Genomic DNA, 15705 nt, shown 5'->3' on the forward strand with positions numbered 1-15705 from the left:
ACAAAAATATTATAAATTGCTTATCATTTCACAGCACTTACTCCTATAAATATTTAAAACAATTTCAATTAAAGAATGGGTTTTAAAATTTAATATTTGATATGACCAACATTTCTAGGTCAGTACAACCAAAGGAGGGAAAACAGCTGGATCACACTGCATATGTCCCACCAAAAAAATCACTATGTACAAAATGTGCATGCTTCAGTTATACTATACAAAAATAGCTAAAATACATTCCAGGTAAAGATGTTACATTAAGTATTAGTAAGAAATTGGCACTCAAAGACTTTTAAATATGAAAACACAAGACAGTGGAACTGGAAACTTGGATAAACATCATGTAACTCCTTGAGTGCTAGTGGGGTTGTGACAGATGTTTCTGCAGCTAATAACTTCCGTTTTTTTCTAAGTCCGTCTGAATTACCTGTTATGATCCCAAACAGGCATCTCAAACTATTAAAGTAAAGCACAGATCTTAATCTAGTTATGATTATGCCTCAAAAACCAATGTGGGGGCCAGCGCTGTGGCATAGCGGGTGAAGCCGCCGCCTGTAATGCTGGCATCCCATATGGGCGCGGGTTGGAGTCCTGGCTGCTCCTCTTCTGATCCAGCTCTCTGCTATGGCCTGAGAAAGCAGTAGAAGATGGCCCAAGTGCTTGGGTCCCTGCATGCATATGGGTGACCTAGAAGAATCTCTTGGCTCCTGGCTTTGGATTGGCTCAGTTCTGGCTGTTGCGGCTATTTGGGGAGTGAACCAGAGGATGGAAGACCCCCCCCCCCCCGTCTCTGTAACTCCACCTTTCAAATAAATATATCTTAAAAAAACTAATGTGACTGTATCTCTAAGAAATAAATAATTTTCATTTTCTGGCAGAATTTACACCTACTAGATGATTGCTATTCAATTTCTCAATGCAGAATCCATGCTGCCCAACAGTAATGAAGAAGTTCGATTTTAAATAAACTGCTGGTTTTTTGTTTGTTTGTTTTTATTATTTTTTTTTTGACAGGCAGAGTGGACAGTGAGAGAGAGAGAGACAGAGAGAAAGGTCTTCCTTTGCCGTTGGTTCACCCTCTAATGGCCGCCGCGGCAGGCGCACCGCGCTGATCCGATGGCAGGAGCCAGGTGCTTCTCCTGGTCTCCCATGGGGTGCAGGGCCCAAGCACTTGGGCCATCCTCCACTGCACTTCCTGGCCACAGCAGAGAGCTGGCCTGGAAGAGGGGCAACCGGGACAGAATCCGGCGCCCTGACCGGGACTAGAACCCGGTGTGCCGGCGCCGCAAAGCGGAGGATTAGCCTACTGAGCCGCGGCGCCGGCCAACTGCTGGGTTTTAAAAAACAGTACCAAATGATAACCAAGAAGTTATTATTTTTTACTAATGGGAATGACTTCAGATATTTTTTATTGCCACCAAAAATATTCCTAAATGTGTGTGTGTGTGTGTATAAATACATAAAATTTGGAAAAAAGAATGGTGAGCAGAAAAAAAGATCACTAGAATACAAATGAGATGAACTTGTGCAATACGTACCTTAAACGTTCTTCAGAAAGCTCCCAGGAGCCGGAGCTGTGGCGCAGTGGGTTAAAGCCCTGGCCTGAAGTGCTGGCATCCCCTATGGGCACCGGTTCTAGCGCTGGCTGCTCTTATTCCGACCCAGCTCTCTGCTATGGCCTGGGATAGCAGTGGAAGATGGCCCAAGCCCTTTGGCCCCTGCACCCACATGGGAGATCCGGAAGAAGCTCCTGGCTCCTGGCTTCGGATCAGCGCAGTTCCAGCCATTGCAGCCAATTGGGGAGTGAATCAGCAAATGGTAGATCTTTTTCTCTCTCTCTGTCTTACCTCTCTCTGCAACTCTGTCTTTCAGATAAATAAAATAAATCTTTAAAAAAAGAGAGAATGCTCTTATATATGAATATATTATGACAAAATTGTGCAATCGTGGCAAAGGTCTTGATAATCCAAAAGTTAGATTCTAAATTCCTATGCAGGGTGGCTCAGTTAACACAGAGCCTAGAATTCCACATTTGGAATATTCCACTCAAATGATGCTACATATGCCAGCTAAGTTCTTCGGCAAATATGTTAATGCCCAAAACTATGTAATTTTTCCCAGCTTCAATAAGGATTTTTATTTTTAAGTTTATTATAATTAGGTGACATTTATGTTATTTCTAGGATTCTCTCACCCTTTAAAATCTCTACAGAAACAAACATTTTGTTAAGCCATTTAAAATTCACACAATGAAGGATCATTACCACCACCTTCAAAAAATTGTCCAGCTATAACAAAAACTCAACAGCCTTAAATATCCCCTCAGTTGTGCATTGTGGTTCCTAACATGTGGAGTTATGCAGAGCCTTTGAGATGACTTCTTTTAACAGGAAGACCTGGATAATAAATGATTTGTTCAAAATCAAAGAATTCTACGAGGAAAATATCTAGTATCTAAGTTACCTTCCTCCTAGTCTGGTGCTATATTTACCTCACCATATCATCTCATTTCAAATATTTTAAATTGAACAACATTTTAAATTTATCAAAAGAACTTTTTATTAATGTTAATTCATCTCTGCTTAAGTATTAGATATTTTAAAATTTGGATCAGGCTTGAAAAGTGTTTATGAAATGCTACTTTAATGAATGTTAAGAAAATTCATGAAACTAGAGATTTTGAACTTTCTCACTTCATTGCTTAAAAAAAAAAAAGTCTTGACATACCCAAATCCAAATCTCAACTTCAAAATTAATATTTAAAAGTAATTTTTAAAAAAGTTAAAAAAAGGTGATGTTCCTGATTTGTTTGTGGGACCATCACATGGTATGAATACATCTTGCTGAGCTATCCATTCTCCCTGTCCCCTCTGTGACCAACTGATGCCTGGCAACACTGGATGACCACAGGCATAGCCTGTGCTTGGAAACTCTCAGGGAAGCCTCAGAGGGTCCCACAGGGCCTGGCCTTGCCACCTAGGTTTCTTCAGTACTTACTAAGCTGTAATTGGCTCAAAGAATCATCAGTATCATGACTGGAATTAATACTATTTTAAAATACTTAAGTCCAAGTCAAGATGTAAATTTTTTTTTTGACAGGCAGAGTGGACAGTGAGAGAGAGAGAGAGAGAGAGAGACAGAGAGAAAGATCTTCCTTTACCGTTGGTTCACTCTCCAATAGCTGCTGCAGCTGGCACACCCCGCTGATCCGAAGCCAGGAGCCAGGTGCTTCTCCTGGTCTCCCATGAGGGTGCAGGGCCCAAGGACTTGGGCCACCCTCCACTGCCTTCCTGGGCCACAGCAGAGAGCTGGCCTGGAAGAGGGGCAACCGGGACAGAATCCAGCGCCCTGACCGGGACTAGAACCCAGTGTGCTGGCGCTGCAGGCAGAGGATTAGCCTATTGAGCTGTGGTGCCGGCCGTAAGGATGTAAATTTATGCTAAGAAAGAGCATAAATCTGGCACAGGGAGACTATATTCAATTTCTATGAGAATTTTTAATAAATATTAAAATTTTTAATTATTGTAAAAATTTGGCCGGCGCCGCGGCTCACTAGGCTAATCCTCCACCTAGCGGCGCCGGCACACCGGGTTCTAGTACCGGTCGGGGCGCCGGATTCTGTCCCGGTTGCCCCTCTTCCAGGCCAGCTCTCTGCTGTGGCCAGGGAGTGCAGTGGAGGATGGCCCAGGTGCTTGGGCCCTGCACCCCATGGGAGACCAGGAAAAGCACCTGGCTCCTGGCTCCTGCCATCGGATCAGCGCGGTGCGCCGGCTGCAGCGCGCCGGCCGCGGCGGCCATTGGAGGGTGAACCAATGGCAAAAGAAGACCTTTCTCTCTGTCTCTCTCTCTCACTGTCCACTCTGCCTGTCAAAAAAAAAAAAAAAAATTTAGTGACATTTAAATATAGCTCTTGAATTGTTGTTATAATCCTTATTTCATACTTAGTTTGCCTTAATTGGAAAAGCAATATTTTAGGAGTCTCAGTCAGTTTTCTAATGTGGACAATGACCTTGTAGGACAGTGACCATGGGTGGTAGTGAACAGTGTAACTTTACATTTGTGAGGATGACAAACTGGAGGGCATGATGCGTAGAAGACAAGTCAACAGAAGTCCATACATTTGTGTTCCCTCAGTGTTACAGAAAAACCAATCATACAAAATCTCAACTGAAGTTACAGTTACTAGCTAATCCATTTATGTGACTAGATAAAATATAAAATAAGCATGATTTGAAAGCCTCATGAATTTGTTTCACACCAATGTTCACAATTGATCAGAAAAACAGGAAGTAATCAACTCCAAGCACCAATACCCCGAGACAGCCACCTCAGGCATTCAGGTTCTTCTTCACAGGCACTGCTAGTTCAAGAACCAAAATTAGGGAACACTGGCATGTAGAGGAAAAAAGACGTCCACTGTCATTTAAAAATAAGCATCTAGGATAAAAGCTAACATTTTGCATGGAGAGGAAAAAATGAAGTAATGCTAAAACAAATGCTAATAATTTACTGTAGGGTACGAAAATTGCCACTTTTACTTACATATGCCTTAAGAAAAAAGTACAAACTATTTACATAATTATACATGTTGACTTCTTTTTTCTTCTTTTTTGACTTCTTTTTCTTCTTTTTACCATCTTTGCTTTTCTTTATGTTTTTGAATTTCTTGAAATAACCAATAGAAAGCATCGTCAACATCCTGCCTTGTCTTCTCAGATGTTTCAATAAATGGAATTCCATAACTTCTTGCTAAGTTCTGAGCCTGTTTTGTGCCTACCATTCTAGAGGGCAAATCGCATTTGTTTCCTACCAGGACCATAGGTACATCTTCGGAGTCTTTAACTCTTTTAACTTGTTCTCTATAATGGTGAATATCTTTAAATGCTTTAGCATTATATATGGCAAATACACAAAGAAAGCCCTCTCCTGTTCTCAAGTACTGGTCCCTCATTGCACTATACTCTTCAGTATCCAAGAAGGTTCTTGAATATCCAAGAAACAGGTTTCTCCATCAATTACTGCTTGTTTCCTGTAGGAATCATCTATTGCAGGGTCTTGGTCATCTGAACTAACTCTATTGTCAAGGCACACTTGCCTACGCCACCAGCTCCAGCTACAACAGGTTTATATTCTATCATTTTCAGCAGGCCTCTCTCCCGCACCTGGGAGATGCCGCTGCCCTCAGGGCCCACGCTTGCTCCCAGTGCCTAGATTATCACACACAGCAGTTAATTTCTAAGTTGTCTTCCTGTTACATTAAATGTGGCATTCTGCTTTTTGCAGTTGCACAACTACCAACAATGCTGGATCATCTTTGGGCTCTAAGGACTCAGTTTCTTCTCAAATCCAGGAACAATAGTGAATTCTACCTGACTTCTCCGAGACATTGTGAACTTTCCACATTACTAGAGAGATATTTTTCTGAAACAAGTGAGACAACATTTTTATTCTACTTTATTTTTATTTTTTAATATTTATTTATTTTTTACTTGAAAGTCAGAGTTACACAGAGAGGAGAGGCAGAGAGAGAGAGAGAGAGAGAGAGAGAGAGAGAGAGAGGTCCTCCATCCGATGGTTCACTCCCCAGTTGGCCGCAATGGCCGGAACTGTGCCGATCTGAAGCCAGGAGCCAGGAGCTTCTTCCAGGTCTCCCACGTGGGTGCAGGGGCCCAAGGACTTGGGCCATCTTCTACTGCTTTCCAATAGCAGAGAGCTGGATGGGAAGTGGAGCAGCTGGATCTTGAACCAGCGCCCATATGGGATGGTGGTGCTTCAGACCAGGGCATTAACCTGCTGCGCCACAGCGCCGGCCCCTTTATTCTAGTTTAATATGCTCAAACATGTACTACATTATACTGTGGAATCTGAAGTAATGTCTGAAAGAACAAATGATTGGAATTGAGCAATTTTGAGTCCATTGTTATCTTCAATAAGATGGAGTCTTGTGAAGGAGTTTCAGTGGTCATTACATGAGAGAAATACGGATTTTCCCATTTGTAGAGGGTAAGCATGGTGATGACGGCACTCTCAAAGGAACTAGCTACACTGTACCTCCCCAGAGTGTATGAAATGCTGCTGTTTATAAAAAGTGGTCTTGCTGGGGCCAGCACCATGGTGCAGTAGGTTAATCCTCTGCCTGCGGTGCCACATCCCATGTGACCGTCATTTCTGGTCCTGGCTGCTCCTCTTCCAATCCAGCTTCCTGCTATGGCCTGGGAAGACAGTGGAAGATGGCCCAAGTACTTGGGCCCTTGCACCCACATGGAAGACCGGGAAGAGGCTTCTGACTCCTGGCTTCAGATCAGCGCAGCTTCAGCCATTGCAGCCATTTGGGAAGTGAACCAATGGAAGGAAGACCTTTCTCTCTGTCTCTTCTTCTTTTAAAGATTTAAAAAAAATTTTTAAATCCTTAAAAAAAAGTGGTCTTACTGACATGTCTATCCATGAATTAAACTAAGAAATTATTTACTGTAGTGATCACTAGTTGAGCATGAGGTAGTGTAATATAATGATTTAGTTTGTGAAGTTTGGAATTGGATGTAACTTGGATCAGTCTGGACTGAATTGGTTACTCACCTGGTATCCTTGCCAAAGTGGTCTAATCTCCTCCATTTTATTTTCTCCATTTGTATGGATGCAAAGAGTAATTTATCACCCATATTAATGTGGGAAATAAATAAATAAAATACTATGTATAAAAATCTCTTGGTGGAATTTTGAGGTCACAGTAAAATGCTAAAAAATTACTCAATAAATGTGAATATTTTTATTGCTGTATTACAGTTATCTTGACACTAGAAATATTAAAGCTACCCACAATGACTCCTCATCAGAACTGTTGTGGAGTGTGAACTAAAGCAGAGTTATGTATGTATAGTTGCCCTGTAAAGTCCATTCTGAATCTGAGACATTATGCTTATGCTAACATAATGTACAATAACTACACACAAGTAGAAAAATGTTTAAAATATATGATTTTATCAAATGATATAATTCATAGATTTTTTCCATAGTGTTCTATTTCCTGAATATTCTGTCATGTGTTCATAATATAGTCTTCTTTTATCTTTCCTTTGGATGAACAAATAGAATAATAAAGGAGCATGTTCTTAACAAAATGACAAACCATAATGGGAACTGTGATTAGTGGAGTGAACACTTTTTTTAGAAATTATTAGTCATCATAAAGCAGAGTTTTATGTCTAAGGATGAATTTGAGTCCTTTTTTAAAATTTATTTATTTGACAGAGTAGAGTTACAGTCAGGGAGAGAGAGAGACAGAGATAAAGGTCTTCATTCCGTTGGTTCACCCCCCAAATGGCTGCTAAGGCTGGTGCTGCTCCGATCCGAAGCCAGGAGCCAGGAGCTTCTTCCTGGTCTCCCATGCGGGTGCAAGGGCCCAAGCACTTGGGCCATCCTCCACTGCTTTCCCGGGCTACAGCAGAGAGCTAGACTGGAAGAGAAGCAACTAGGACTAGAACCTGGTGCCCATATGGGGTGCTAGCGCCACAGGCAGAGGATTAACCAAGTGAGCCATGGCACCGGCCTATTGAGTCCTTTACTTGCTGCTCGTCACAGGGCAGCAGGTCCGATAGAGCTCCTTAGGGCCAGCCTGGGGAGCTCGGGGGCTGGGTGGGATGATGAGTGTCGGCGGCAAAGGAACCACACGAGAGCTGGGAGATCAGTCAACGCCCAGGGTGTTCTCAACTTTATTGGGAGGGGAAGAGCTTTTATAGACACAGAAAGGGGGCTGTCCAGGGCACAATGGAACCTATCCAACCAGCTGAAAGGTAAGGCAGGACACGAGCTGGGCACACCCCAAGGGCCTATCACAGCCAAGGACACAAAACTGTTCATGGATATGGAAGTCTCCTGTCAGGCTAGGTACCTCCTCCCGGGGCCATCTTGGATTGTTGGAAAGGCTGAGACACTGAAATGCAGAAGTGCAGCAAACTCAAGGAAAGGTTTAGCGGCCTTGTGGAGTGAAGGCTTAGCAACTTTGTTTCCTTTTCAATTGGAGCCCCCCTCCCCGCCCCCCGCATCTACTGATCTCTCAGTCCCAGTCTATTCAATAAAGGGTGCTGGAAAAATTTGATTTCCACGTGCAAAAGCATGAAGCAAGACCCCTACCTTTCACCTTACACAAAATCCACTCAACATGGATTAAAGACTTAAATCTATGACCCGACACCATCAAATTATTAGAGAACATTGGAGAAACCCTGCAAGAATTAGGCACAAAGACTTCTTGGAAAAGACCCCGGAAGCACAGGTAGGCAAAGCCAAAATTAACATTTGGGATTGCATCAAATTGAGAAGTTTCTGTACTACAAAAAAAACATCAGGAAAGTGAAGAGGCAACCGACAGAAAGAGAAAAAATATTTGCAAACTATGCAACAGATAAAGGGTTAATAACCAGAATCTACAAAGAGATCAAGAAACTCCACAACAACAAAACAAACAACCCACTCAAGAAATGGGCCAAGGACCTCAATAGACATTTTTCAAAAGAGGAAATCCAAATGGCCAACAGACACATGAAAAATTGTTCCAGATCACTAGCAATCAGGGAAATGCAAATCAAAACCACAATGAGGTTTCACCTCACCCCGGTTAGAATGGCTCACATTCAGAAATCTACCAACAACAGATGCTGGTGAGGATGTGGGGAAAAAGGGACACTAACCCACTGTTGGTGGGAATGCAAACTGGTCAAGCCACTATGGAAGTCAGTCTGGAGATTGCTCAGAAACCTGAATATAACCTTACCATTCAACCCAGCTATACCACTCCTTGGAATTTACCCAAAGGAAATTAAATTGGCAAACAAAAAAGCTGTCTGCTCCTTAATGTTTATTGCAGCTCAATTCACAATAGCTAAGACATAGAATCAACCCAAATGCCCATCAACAGTCCCCTGAATACTTTGATCCAGGAAGTACCCTTATCATGTTGTTGGATTGTGTTCCTCACAGGCACCTTCAAGATTCTTTATTCCATACAGGTCACCTCTAAGCCAGTGGCTTATGTGTGCTGTTTTTGTTTTTGTTTGTTTTTGCTTATCAGCTATCTCTTTGACTTAGATAGGTACAACTCTCTAATCAGCAGCTCTAATTCTGTCACATCAGCAGTTACCAAGCAATGCTGCTCCTGTGGTGGCCACAGAATTAGAGAATTTCTCACAACTGAAATATCTGAAAGATTGCAGCTGTTCCTTCACAGTTGACTGAGATTGCTCAACCAACCAGCATCCAAGAAGAAAACGATCATCAGTTGCTGATTAGAGATTCAATATGAAGGTCCTCCTCTTCTGAAATTTATGATTTTTAGATACATGAGAAATTTGTTCATGAATTTTTTCACTAAAAAGCTTATGCAAATTTAACATTCTAAAGACTCGAGTGTCTTGATTCCTAACATTCGGGGTGTGAGTGGAGGAGGGTCACAGTTCTCTCTGAGTGAACTTGCCTGTTCCTCTCCTGGCTGGTTCTCTCCTGACCCACAGCACGTTGTCTGTGATCATCTGGAGGCTCCCCCATGGCAGCTCTCACACAGATGCTGATGGTGCTGCCTTCCCTTAGCTTTGGCCAGGGAACCCCCACACAAGGGCACAGCTTGGGTTCTGAACTGCCATGAGATTAGGGAATTGTCACTCTTATCCAGCTGCAATTTAGTACCTGTTAACCAACTTTCTCCATCCCACCAACCGCCTTTGGTAACCCAGCCTTTGGTAACCATGGTTATACTTACCATCTTTATTAATGGTATAACTTTGCCTACTGCAAAAATGCTTTCCTCTAGTTTATTCTTTTTTGCTTTTAAAACAATGGCATGTGTTGGGTGTCTGTTGGTGTCAGGGATCGTCCTGGGTGTGATGCACACATGTTACTGAGGTCCGAATCTGGCCTTGTCCTCAAACTCTAATCTGAAAAGGGAACAATTCTAATCTAGATATGCTTGCATTGTGAAGGACAGGGATCAGCTGAGTATAAATTTTAAAACATTCCATTGGAATTCTAATGTAAGACATTAACAATAAGGGAAGATGGTAGGGGGTACTTATGGGAACTACGTATCACTTCACAATTTTTGCTTTGTAAATTTAAAACTATTTGAAATTAAAAGCTTTAAGAAATGACATTTTATACGAATGACTATTCTCTTCCCTCTCCTTCAGGACTCCTGCTTATCAGGAGACTCAGCTCACAGCACCTCGCCTCTCCATTACCCTACTTCCCAGGCTGGAACAATTTCTGCGGCATTCTAACTTGTGATTTTGCAGGGGTAGCCTTCTGCTCTAGCTTCGTGGCTTTGAGTCAGATTTCTCTCAGAGTAAACAAGGGTAACACACAGCTGACATGGTGGAGACTAAATTCCAGCTATTGCTTTGTGAAGTTTAGATGCATTAATAGATGCATTAATCCCCACATAACCATGGGTGTAACTAAGTGTCACTTTACTCCTTCATAGGTGAGAAAACTGTAGTAGAGAAAACCATAAAAAATTCGCCCAGGATCAACAGGAAGAAGCAGAGACTGAATCTGAGGACAAGCAGTGTTTCTAGAAATCACCCTTTTTTTTAAAAAAAAAAAAAAAAGATTTTATTTATTTATTTGAGAGGTAGAATTACAGACAGTGAGAGGTAGAAACAGAGAGAAAGGTCTTCCTTCCTCTGGTTCACTCCCCAGATGGCCACAATGGCCAGAGCTGTGCCAATCTGAAGCCAGGAGCCAGGAGCCAGGTGCTCCCTCCTGGTCTCCCATGCTGATGCAGAGGCCCAAGGACTTGGGCCATCCTCTACTGCTTTCCCAGGCCACAGCAGAGAGCTGGATTGGAAGAGGAGCAGCCAGGACTAGAACCGGGGTCCATATGGGCTGCTAGCACCACAGGCGGAGGATGAACCTACTGCGCCATGGAGCCAGCCCCGAAATCACCCTTCTAATTCATATGCTGGCTGCTTTGCAGAGATCAGTAAGCACTGCACTTCCATAATGAATGACGTCTGCAAGCTCAGAAAACCTGATGAACACAATTTTCCTCAGCGTTCTCAAATCTAATGGGTCCCTGCTATAAGGATTAAATTTAAGGCTCAACACTGTTGGACCACATGGCCAGCTTTTGAGAAAGGTCTGCCTGAGATGGGAGCCTGGGTTAGGAGAGAGGCAGAAAGCAGCCTCCAGGGAGAATTCCCGGGCTTACAACTCTTATTCCTTCTCCCTATCTCCTAGTTGTGCCGAAGGTTACTGTGTATCCTGCAAAGACCCAGCCCTTGCGGCACCACAACCTGAGTGGAGGCTCCAGGCTTCAGCCTGGCTCAGACAAGGCCATTGCAGCCATTTGGGGAGTGAACCAATAGATCTAAGGTCTCTTCCTCTTTCTCTCCCTCTCTTTCTGTAACTCTTTCAACTAACTAACTAACTGACTAAATAAATAAATAAAACATTTAAAAAATATAGACCTTTTCATTGTTGACTTTTTTTGAATGTCTTTTATTTTCCGGATGTTAATCCCATGCCAGAAGTCTGCAAATATCTTCCCCTTCCTATAGGTTGTATATTCACTCTATCTATTGTTTCCTTTGATGTGCATATGCTTCTTAGTGTACTGTATCCCATTTGTCGAGTTTTGCTTTTGTTGTATGTGCTTTATGGGTCTTAACCAAATGATCATTATGTGTGTCAATGCCTTAAAGTGTTTCCTCTATGTGTTCTAGTAGTTTCAGATATTATATTTAGGTTTTGATCCATTTTTGAGATTTTTGTACGTGGTGAGTGATCAGAGCAAGTTTCACTGTTCTGCATGTGGATATCTAGCTGTCCCAGAACCATTTATTGATTCAGATGTCCTTTCCCATTGTACATTTTTGGCACCTTTCCTGAGAATCAGTCGATTGTGGTTGTGTATATTTCTTTCTGGGCTCTTTACTCTGTTCTTTTGGTCTATGTATCAGTTTCTATGCCAGTACCATGCTGTCTTGGTTACTATAGCTCTGTAGCATATTTTAAAATTGTTGAATTCTTCTTTGTTTTATTGCTCAGGACTATTTTGGCAAATCAGTCTTTTGTGCATCAGTATAAATTTTAGTATTTTTTCTATTTCTGTGAAGAATGCCACTGGTGCTTTGAAAAGGAGTACACTGAATTTGTAAACCACTTTGTGTAATATGGATGTTACATTTGAAAAATTAATTAATTTATTATTTGAAAGGCAGAGAAAGAGACACAGAGGAACTTTCCATTCATTCACTCACTCCCCAAATGCCTGCAACAGTCAGAGCTGGACCAGGCCAAGGCCAAGTTTGTGGAAGGGACTAAGTGCCTGAGCTGTAACCTGCTGTCGCACAGGGTATGCATTATCAGGAAGTCAGATTCAGAAGCAGAGCCAGGACTCGAACCCAGGCTCTCCAATATGAGATGCAGGCATCCCAAGAGAGGTCTTAACCACTTCACCAAACATCCGCCCTAATATGGACACTGAAAAAAATATTAATTCAGAGGTCTGCCTGTGGTGCAGTGGGGTAAGCTGCTGCCTTCAAAACCAGCATCCCACAGTGGCACAGTTTGAGTCCTGGCTGTTCCACCTCTGATATAGCTCCCTGCTAATGTATCTGAGAAAGCAGCAAAAGATGGCCCAAATACTTTCCCCTCTACCCATCACGTGGGAGACCCTGATGAAATTTCAGGCTCTTGGCTTTGACTTGGCCGATCCCCAGCCATTGCAGGCATTTGAGGAGTCAACTAACAGATGGAAGAGATCTCTCCCTCCCCTTCCCCGTATGTGTGTGTGTGTGTGTGTGTGTGTATGTGCAAATGTAAAAGGCAGCATTGGTCATAGTAGCCAAACCAGGTAACAATTTAAATATTAAAACTAGTGAATGGATAAACAAAATGGGTTACACCTATACAATAGAATTCTATTCAACAATAAAGAGGCTCAAAATAAACATCAAACCCATTATATTAAGTGAAAGAAGTGATACACAAAAAATTACATGTAGCATGTACATATATGTCATGATCATAAAATTTTATACTCAAAAATCTACAAAATATGTGAAGTGAAAATATACTGCAAGATGGTATTTTGTTTCATGACAGTCTAAGTTGATAAACCTCTCTGGGTAGTTTGGATAATTCAGAACTTCCATCCTAGGTATTTATACTTCAGATAAAATCTTTTACAAGATTTAGTAATGTTATTTATTTTAGAAACAGACACCCGTGTGTGTGGAGGGAGAGATAGAAAAAGAGTGAGAGTGAGAGAGCAAGAGAGTGCCAAGAGCAAGTGGGGGGGGGGAGAGTGGTTTTCCACCTGTGGTTTACTCCCCAAATGCCTGCAACAGGGCTGGATTATGCCACCACTTGGGATGCCTGGATCCCATGTTGGAGTTGTTGGGGAAACTCCACTTAGAATAACAGCTCCAAGCTAGTGTGTACCCTGGGAGGCAGCAATTGAGCTGGAACTTGCAATATGCCTCCCCCTTCCCCAACACCTCCAACATGAGATGTAGGCATCCCAAGTGGCGTCCTGATGATGCCAGACATTTGTCTTCTTCTGATAATTGTTTGTAATCATAAGGAACAAAAAAGAAATATCTAAATTCCAATAACATCTAAAGTGAAAGACATGACAGTTCTGCAGATCAGAGATTAAAAGGATACTAAAACAGTAAATAATTTTATTTCCATATATTTAACAATTAGGTGACATTTTTTGAAAAACACAGTATTTCTTTATTTCTGTGTGATAAACCACCCCAAAATTTCGTGTTTTAAAATTATGGCCATGCGATGATTTCTCTTCACTCTGGGAGCTGATGAGTTCAGGTAGGTGGCTCTCAGTGGAGACCTCTCATGTGGCTGCAGAGACAGGGGGCATCTGGGGCTCGGTCGCCCTGAGGTTTAGTTGGGACGCTGGGACATTCTCTCTGCATGTGGTTTCAGTGCCTCTTACATGGTGCTGTGGTCTCATCAGCAGGGAGAAGAGTTTTGTTACTGAGAGCTGAGATTCCTGAGAGCACATTTTCCTAGAGAGGAAAGGACTTGATGCAAGATTTCTTTAGGGCTAGCCTCAGAAGTCGAGGCATCATTCCCACCACTCTGTCAATACATATATAGGGCAGCCAAAGCTTAAGGATAAGAAAATACAGTCTACAGCTCTGCAGTATGAATTTCAAATGCTAGCCCATATCATTTATCAAAGCTGAATGAACAACAAACAATTTGTATAGAATCCTAATCTGATAAAATGATTGGAACTGTTACGGAAACCATCTCTCAAAGGAAACTAAAAGCCCAGTTTCCTTCAGGGTTAAAGTCTAGTAAATATTTTCAGTCTACCAGGGAATGATTTTTATTGATTATTTGAGTAGGTAGACTTTATGGTACATTTTCTGCAATAAATACGCAAATGATCATCAGCATTTGTTGAAAACGCCATTTTTCACATGGTGCATTGCCATGCTTCTATAGGCCAAAGCAGTGTATTTGTTTCTAGAATTTCTATTCCATTTCATATTTGACGTTACACAGGGCAAATTAATGTAGGCCTTGCCTTTTTGTACTGAATTGCCTTTAGTTCTGTTATTTTTTTTAAAGATTTATTTTATTTAGTTGAAAGGCAGAGTTACAGAAAGAGGTAGAGACACAAAGAGAGAGATCATCTGTCTGATGATTCACTCTCCAAATGGCCCCAGTGGCTGGAGCTGGGCCAATATGAAACCAGGAGCCTGGAGCTTCTTTAGAGTCTCCCATGTGGATTCAGGGACCCAAGGACTTGTGCCATCCTCCACTGCTTTCCCAGGCACATTAGCAAGGAGCTGGATCAGAAGTGGAGCAGCCAGGACTCAAACCAGTGCCCTTATGGGATGCCCATACTACAGGCTGGGGCTCTAACCCATGACCCCACAGTGCCAGCCCCATAGTTTTGTCATTAAAAAAAATTTTTTTTGACTAATCCATTAACTTAGCACTTATATTGAATTCAGTTTGAAATTTTCCCTTCTATCCAAAAGAAAATAGAAGAAATGAAAAGCAACAAAACAAGCAAGCAAACAAAAAACCTTGCCATGATATTCAATAGTTTTATTGAATATAAATTAACTTGGAGAAAACTGACATTTTGAAAATATTTAACGGTTGAATCTTCAAATTGGGCATGTTCTACATTTATTTGGTTTCATTAATTTATCCCAATAATGTTTTGTGCTTTTCATTGTAGAAATCTTGTTAATCTTTCCTTAGTTTTATTCCTGAATATTTTGTAATGCTACTCTAAAAGATATCATTTAAAAATTGCACTTTATTTATTGATGATAGAGCATAATAATAGTACACATAATTTTGTATATATTGATGTTATATTTAGAAAAATTATTAAATTTGTTAAATACTCCTATCTTTGATATTTTTATTTTCTAAATGCATGATCCCGTCAAAAGCAGATAATGACTAATTTACCTGCTCTGCAATCTCTATACCTTTAATTTGTTTTTCTTGCCATTTTTCATGGCTTAAGAAACCTGCAGAGTCTGGTGTGTACAGTAGGGTAGCTGTCCTTTCTCAGACTCAGGAGATTCCCTTTAAATACAAGTTTCCTAATTAATTTTGCTCTTTCAGGTGTTGAATTCTGTCAAATAATGTTTTTTGCTTCTATTGCAGTGGTCCTATGTCAGTTCGCCTTCTTTTAGTTAATGTGGTTAAATA

At 41.5% G+C, this 15705-nt stretch overlaps 1 pseudogene; it reads right to left on the reverse strand.

Annotated features, from left to right (window-relative positions):
- Nucleotides 1-4506: 4506 nt before the first annotated feature.
- LOC100348655 (GTPase KRas pseudogene) lies at nt 4507-5138 on the reverse strand (annotated as a pseudogene).
- Nucleotides 5139-15705: the final 10567 nt, after the last annotated feature.

This window comes from Oryctolagus cuniculus, chromosome 5, assembly GCF_051225735.1.
Source record: "Oryctolagus cuniculus isolate XC-2025 breed Fujian yellow rabbit chromosome 5, ASM5122573v1, whole genome shotgun sequence".
NCBI lineage: Eukaryota > Metazoa > Chordata > Mammalia > Lagomorpha > Leporidae > Oryctolagus > Oryctolagus cuniculus.